The sequence below is a fragment of the Gossypium raimondii genome, chromosome 2 (assembly GCF_025698545.1).
Source record: "Gossypium raimondii isolate GPD5lz chromosome 2, ASM2569854v1, whole genome shotgun sequence".
NCBI classification, from domain to species: domain Eukaryota; kingdom Viridiplantae; phylum Streptophyta; class Magnoliopsida; order Malvales; family Malvaceae; genus Gossypium; species Gossypium raimondii.
Window position 1 is genome coordinate 37,981,855 of NC_068566.1, and position 8,553 is coordinate 37,990,407.

An 8,553-nucleotide genomic window follows, 5' to 3' on the forward strand; every position below is an offset into this window, starting at 1 on the left:
AAGATAAAATAAGATGTCAGGAAAAAAATAAAACAAGTCAGAGGCAATTTTTTCTCGAAAAGAAAAATTCAAAAAGGAACATGCCACAATTAATTATCAAGTACAAAAAAAACATGAATCTCGAGACAATAATACGAAAAAGAAAAAAAATTATCAGGCACGACATAAAATCTAAAAATAGGCAGAAATAAAATATTAATAGTAACAATCGTTTTTTATTATTTTTTTAAATTTTTATTTATTTTTTTATTTTTTTTCCAAATAGTTGAGATCAAGATAAATAACATAGATACAAACATTATGTAAAATGCACAAAATATATGATTATTTCAAATGAAGATTAAAGATTGAGAATTATTTACAATAGTTGTGGTTGTGGCTCACATCTTCCTCCGGTTTTACATCCAGTAACGGCTTAAATGCCTTCTATGAGTCGAGGATCAACTTGTCATCCAGTTTTCTTATAAATTGGCAAACAGGGACTTTTATCTTTAGATTCCCAAGACGATTCCATTCATATTGGAATTGATATCATAAATCATGATTTTTTTTACACAGCTCCACTAGAATGGGTTTTAAGAGAATTCAGATATCTCCTAAATTCTCCTTACACAATCTGTCCTTAATGAATATTATTTTATCTTCTCGGTTTATGGATGCCATCCCAATATATCAACACTGACCGTTACAGATCTTGCACACTTTTGAAAAATCACTCCAAGGTGTTTTACTCTTCGCTTTCTTGCATAACTGCTCCTACTTGTACTAGGTAAATGCAAAAAAGGAAGATATTCCTCAAATAGTACATTTCCTTCAATTATCACTTAAATGTCTGTAGGCATGTCCTTATGCACGAGCATGCTTAATCTCTAGCATCTAACATTGTAAAGCTTCTCTATCATATTTCTGGGGAGACAAGAAAATCGTTTGTGCAACTTTGAAATAATGTTATCCATTTTGAAAACAAAGACAGCTTGAGAAAAAGATTAGAGTACTTTGAAAGAAAAGTAAACGAGATGAGAGAGAAGAGTGAAAGGATTTGAATTAAAGAAAATTTAAAAGTAAGAATATACCGTATCAGTTTTATGGGTAGCTGATGGGACCGACTATAAAGCCACGAAGTACCGTTATTCGCCATTTAACTAGGGTAAAAAAATTGAAATAAATAGTAACAATAAAAATAATAATATTTATAATAATATGAACTACTAATTAGTAAAATATATATTTACATCTAAACATTCTTGTAACAAGGATCGAAAAGACAAATAAATTCATCTTGAGCAAATTAATTTTCTAGGAATAATTTGAGTTTTTGTACGTTTACCTTGAATGCATTACCGTTCTTTGGATTCTCAATGTCAACTGCCCCATGAGGGTACACATGCTTTATAACAAATGGACCACTCCACATTGATCTTAGTTTTCCAGAAATAAGTGAAGTCAGGAGTTATAGATCAAAACCTTTTGTCCAACATCAAATGTCTTTCTTAACACCATATTGTCATGAAAAGCTTTGGTTCTTTCTTTCTTTATTTTTGAATTCTCATAAGCATCATTTCTAAGTTCTTCAAGTTCATTAATTTGCAACTTTCGCAACTTAGAAGCATCATAAAGATTGGAGTTAAGCATTTTAATTGCCCAATATGCCTTATGTTCAATTTCCACAAGTAAATGACAAGGTTTCCATAAACTAATCGATAGGGAGACATGCCTAATGATGTTTTGAAAGTAGTTTGGTAAGCCCATAATCATTAAGTCTCAAAGACCAATCTTTGTGAGTTGGATTAACTGTTTCAAAATGTTCTTAATCTCCCTATTTGCAAGTTCTACTTGTCCATTTGTCTGAGGGTGATAAAGGGTTGCAACTTTGCATGTGTAGTGGTATATTTCATCATTAATGATTCAAAAATTTTGTTGCAAAAATGTGTGCCCCCATCACTTATAATAGATCGAGGAATCTCAAATCGACTTAAAATATTTTCTTTTAAAAACCTAATCATTGTTTTGTGATAATTATTTCGACATGGAATCGCCTCTATCCATTTTGGAACATAATCTATTGCAGCCAAAATTGATGGAAAATGTCCCATGAAGTCGATACCCCAACAATAAAAAATTTTAATCACCAAAATTGGATTCAAAGGCATCATATTTCGTTTTGAAATGGATCCATATTTTTGGCAATTTTCACATGATTTGCAAAAATTGTTAGTATTCTTGAATAAGGTTGGCCAAGAAAATCCACATTGTAAAATTTTTGTAGTAGTTTTCTTGGATGAAAAATGAGCATCGTATGGATTAGAAAGAAAAAAAAATTAATGATCAAAGTGGTATTTGAACAAATACGGATCTCCAATAAATGTTTTTTACCTCAAAAAAATTCATTTTATCTTGTAAACTCCACTGAGAATGAATTTTTCCTATCGCAAGAAAATTAGCAATGTTAGCAAACCATGGTATAACAAAGATATTTAAAAGTTCATCAGGAAAAATATCATTAATTGGGGAAGTTTGAAAAGATTCATCAAAAACAAGTTTTGACAAATGGTCAATTACAACATATTCTACTCTTTTATTATCTCGAACTGTGATGTCAAATTCTTGAAGAAGAAAAATCCACCTAATCAACTAGAGTTTGGCATCCTTTTTGGAGAGAAGATATTTTAAAGCTGCATGATCACTAAAGACAACAATAGATGATCAAACAAGGTAAGATCTAAAATTTTCCAATGCAAAAACTACTGCAAGTAATTATTTTTCAATAGTAGAATAATTCATTTGAGCGCTACTTAAAGTTTTACTTGCATAATGAATGACATATGGTTTCTTATCTTTCCTTTTTTCTAACTCAGCACCAACAGCATATCACTAGCATTACACATTACTTCAAATGGTAAAGATCAATCAGGGGGTTTCATTATAGTAGCAGAAGTGAGCATAATTTTAAGTTTTTCAAAAGCCATTTCACACTCTCCAGTTCATTCAAACACACTATTCTTTAATAATAGATTACACAAAGGCCTAGATATAGCACTAAATTTTTTTATGAATCTCCTGTAAAATCCTGCGTGTCCTAAAAATGACCTAATGTCCTTTTCAAATTTTGGTGTTGGCAAATTGGAAATTAACTCAATTTTTGACTTGTCTACCACAATCCCTTTTGAAGAAACTATGTGTTCCAAAAAAATTCCTTTAATAACCATGAAATGACATTTTTCCCAATTAAGAACAAGATTTTTTTTCTTTACATCTAATTAAATCCTTTTCTAAATTAGATAAGAAATCATCAAATGAATCATCAAAAATAGAAAAATCATCCATGAAGACTTCTAAAATGCGTTCAACCATATCATTAAAAATGCTAAGCATGCATGTCTAAAACGTGGTTGGTACATTACATAATCCAAAAGGCATCCTTCGATATGCAAAAGTGTCAAAATGACATGTGAATGTGGTTTTCTCTTGATCCTCAAGTGAAATTGCAATTTGGTTACACCCTAAATATCCATATAGAAAATTAAAAAAATTTATACCCTGTAACTCTTTCTAAGATTTGATCCATGAAAGGTAAGGGGAAAGGATCTTTTCTAGTAACTGAATTAAGTTTACCGTAGTCAATGCAAATGCTCCAACTAGTAACAGTCCTAGTTGGGACCAATTCATTATTTTCATTTTTGACTACAATAACCCCATATTTCTTGGGTACAACTTGGGTAGGACTTACCCATTTGTTGTTAGAAATAGGGTAAATGATTCCTTTATCCAAGAATTTAATAACTTCATTTCTCACAATTTCTTTCATATTAGGATTAAGCGTTCATTGCACTTGTCTAGAAGGTTTAGCATTTTCCTCTAAATAAATGTTATGTATGCAAATCAATGGGTTAATTCCTTTTATGTCAGCTATGGTCCATCCTAATGCATTTTTAAGCATTTTCAAAATTTTCACTAGCCTACCTTTTTGGTGTGCATCAAGTTTTGAGGAAATTATGATTGGAAAAGTTTCATTCTCACCCAAAAATGAATATTTTAGATCACATGGTAGTTGATCAACTAATGGTGTTAAAACATCTGTATTTGCTAGAAGTTCCTCAAACTTTTTTTCCAATAAAAGTTCTTATCTTATCCCTGAAAAGAATTTAACACAGAATCAATGCATGGATTTTTTTGTTTCGTCATCAATTTCAAATTCAATTAAATAATTTTCCAAAGGATTGAATAGTTTGGAATTGATGAAATGTTCATGGACAAGTTGTTCAATGAAGTCCAATTCATGTACATCAGAATCTTCAGCAGGTTGCTTACAAACATTAAACACATTTAATTCTAATGTCATGTTTCCAAATTTCCTGTAATTAATCAAAGCATTAGAAGTTGCAAGGAATGGAAGACCTAGAAAAATAGGGATTTGTATAGTAGAATCTGAGATAGGATGTGTGTACAAAACAATAAAATCAACTGGAAAATATTGTAATGCCCCAGAATTTTTATTTTTGTTCTTACGAAGGTGTGACATAACTGTGTATTTTCTTCAGTGGTTAAATGTTCTGGGTGTGTGAGAGGTCCCAAGTTCAAGCCATGACTTGGGCAAATTTTGGTATTTTTATGAATAAGGCCTATCTTTTGGCAGTAGGCTTTAAGTAAAATGTGGCAGATAATTAACAAAATAGGTCTGTTGGTTTGGTGGATAAGTGGAGTATTAGTGTGAAGGTCTTGTGTTCAATTCTCTGTGATGGCGTGGAGACAATATTTTTGCTCCAATTTCAGCTAAGAGTTATGTTGGAGAAAAATTCTGAGTAGTTGTGTTTTAGTGGGTTAATAGAGAGTGATTTTAGGAGATATTGGGGGAGAGGTTATCAGAAAATAATCTGATTATCTTTTTGTTGTAGAAAAAAATAGAGTTTCGATTTTCTCTCCAATTACCCAAACTTTTTCTGACGTTTTCTTCTTCTTTTTTCCTTCCTCTACCGATTCTTTCCCCTAGTTTTTGCCGAAATTTCCATTATTTTTCCCCTTCCATTTCTTTCTTTATTTTCCAATTGATTTGGTTATTCATCGTTGGTTACGTGTGTTCGGTAAGTAACGGTTTTGTCTATTGTTAATCATTCTTGGTTAATCTTTGAAAGAGGGATTCCTTTTTGGTGTTTAGGAGTTAATCAAGGGGCTGGTGGTTTTCAATCGACGCTGTGATTGTGCGAAGTCGTTCTTACTCAAGCGAGGTTTTGGAGGCGTAGGAGTGTTTACGCATCAGAAACGATACCAGGAGTGTACCTAAAACGCAGAAAATAGGATTCGGTGAAAAGTTGAAATTGCTTGCTGTCGAAAAATAAGAGAAATAAGAGATAATGATGTGGAAAATTGTAGAGAAAGGAAATAAGGGTGTTATAAACTTGGAAATCAACATTCTGCACTAACATAGTTTTAGACAGCAGTAGTAGTCTAACTTCGAAAAATCATCAAAAATAGGAGAAATTGAGTTGAGGTTGAATAAAATATGAAATTAAATTTTATTTAGTCTAGTTTTTCATGGAAGAAACTGTGTAAGCAATGAAATTTTAAGCTATGAGATATAATGAATTTTGTGAGACAGGGCTAGAATGGGTTCAGGTTCCCCTTTTCTGAGTTTGGAAAAATTATTGAAAATTGTAAAAAAATAATTAGAGGCTTAATTTTATATTTTTAAATCCTTAACAAGTCTATTTTCAAGAGAAACAAACGAAAACATCATCTGAATTTCGTACTAAGAGATAAATATTTTTTAGTAAGGAAAGGTTGAAGCTGTCAAACAGCAGAATGGGGATAAATTTGAAGATTTTACTGTACTTATTTGATAAAATATAAGATTTTAAAATTTTATGGTAGAAAGGTATTTGAGTCTAGTTTCGAAAACATCAAGTAGATCTTAATTTGGAATTTTGTAGCTCAAGATATAAATAATTTAGCCACAATAACTCAAGTAGACAACTTTGAATGAACATATAAGTAAATAGTGAAAACATATATGAATATCTAGCTAGCATGGGTTACATTAAAAATGGATGACATGACCAAGGCCAATTTGGGCCGAGTGGGCCATACGGGCACACACAGGCTTGTGGGCCCATTTTTACCATAATGTTTCTAAGGTTGCACGGGTCACCCAAGTTGACTGTGAACCTACTATAAGGTCGGTAAGCGCTACTTAGACCCCTAAATGTGTGAAATTGACTAAATGAGATTTGTACTGAGCCTGTTAATATCTGAACCGAATATATGTACTCAAATTGCATAATAGCATATCATCCATTGTATGTTGCATTGTATTGGGTTGGGGGTTGTTACTCGGAGGAAGTGTACTGAAAGGCTTGAAGCCTAATTTACTAGCAGCTCAGCTGCAAACTACTGTTTTGTGCCGCATTAAGTACCACTTGGAGTGTAGGGATGGGTGGATTGATTATATCCCCACATGGAGTGTAATTTTGGATGGAGATAGTGTGTAGAGGCTGGTTGGGTAGGATTTTGCTACTGCATAACTGTCTCTGCTACTGATACTGTGATAGGCTAAGGCCCTACTGCATTTTTGACACTGTACTGAGATGAGTTAAAACCCAAATTGTCATTGATACTGAAAAGGGCTTAGGCCCAAGACTGTTCCACTATGCACTGTGAATACTGATTGTTTGTTTGTTTCTGCAAGATTACCCACTGAGTTTACATAAACTCACCCTTTTTTGTTTAGCATGTACAGGAAATCCCAGACTTAGACAAATCGCTGCGACGGAGGACTCAGCGGTGACCACAATAATTTTTGGACTTATGGTTTTCAATTTACGTTTTATGATTTAATTATTATTGATTATTTGGGTTGTAATTTAAGGACCCTCTGGGACTTAGGTTTTAAATTTTGGGTTCTTATTTATTTTACTTTATGGATTTATACTTGCTGGTCGTAGAAAATTCAGTTTTCAAAAAGTTAAAGTAGTTTCCAAACGCATGATCACTTAGACTGTTTTATTAAAACTTCCGCAATGATGGATGTTTCAAAACAAATGTTCTAAATGAATAAAGTAAACTTCCTAAGTTCTAACAAAGGTTTACTAAAGATAATAACATGAATGTTTTCATCGTAACAACGAGGTTTCAAAAACACTATCATGTGACATTGCCAAATACAGCCATAACGTCTAGGCTGAGTTTGAGGTGTTACAAATATTTTTTTTCAATTTGAACCAACACATCTTCTACTATCCCTCGAGGAATTTTGACATGTTGATCAACTAACTCAACTGTGACAGATGTTGGCTTAAGTTCACCTAAACCTAACTGCTAATAAACAGAGAAAGGTAAAAGATAGACACTAGCACCAAGGTCAAGCAAAGCACGCTCTATTATAGTGTTCCCAATGATCCATGAAATTGTAGGGCAACCAGGACATTTATATTTAGGTGGAATGATATGTTGAATGACTGAACTCACATGTTCAGTTAAAAAGGCTTTCTTTTGCATATTATGTTTCCTTTTAACTGTGCACATATCTTTCAAAAACCTAGCATATGACGGAACTTGTTTAATCGTATCCAATAAAGGAATATTAATCTTGACTTGTTTGAAAATTTCTAAAATTTTAGCATTTTGATTCAAATTCCTTATTGGTTACAATCTTTGAGGGAAATGAGCAGAAATCTCACTTTTTCCTAGTCTAGGTTGTCAGAACATTTAGGCTTACCATCATCCTGACCACTAATTTGTGGAGTAAGAGAGGGCTCTTGGGCTTTGGAAGGAATGCTTTTATCAATGGCCTTCCCACTTTGAAGAGTCGTGATATAATTTACATCTTTTTTTTTTTTGGATTTCTTTTGGACAAGAAACATGACATTGAGTAGAAGGATTAGGTTGAGGTTGAGGTTGAACAGGAAACTTACCTTTTTCTTGAATGTGCAATGAGGCTATTACCATAGAAAATGTGCTCTTGATTTCATTTATATCTTGTGAAGTCTAATTACTGGCATTTGTTTGTGTCTGTATGAATTCTTGCAATGTCTCCTCTAAAATTTTAACACGCGAAGACGAATTGGATCATAGTGTTTTAAGGTTTTGGGTTTGAGGGAAACGAGCATGACTATTATCCTGCCAGTTAAAGTTAGGGTGGTTTCTCCGTTGAGGGTTGTAAGTGCTTGAGTATGGAGAATGAAAAGGTTTTTTGAATGTTTCCACAACATTTGCTTGATCATGCAACATTTCTTTGAAAAGTGAAATGTTTGGGCATTCCAAAGTAGAATGTCTTTTGATTTCACAAATACCATAAATTTCTTTAGTTTTTCCTGGTTTAACTTCTTGTACATTCCTAAGCTCCATGGCTTCAACCTTTCTAGTTAAACTAGCCATCCTAGCACTTAGATCATCTTATTGACTAAGATGATATTTTCTTTTATTATTATCAAGATTCAATTTAATGTAACCTTCAGAAGGGTTAACTATGTGTCAAGATTATGAATTTCCTTCCAAATGATCTGGGTAGTCAAAGGCCTATTCAGGTTCTTTATCAAGGAACTCACCATTACACATTATCTC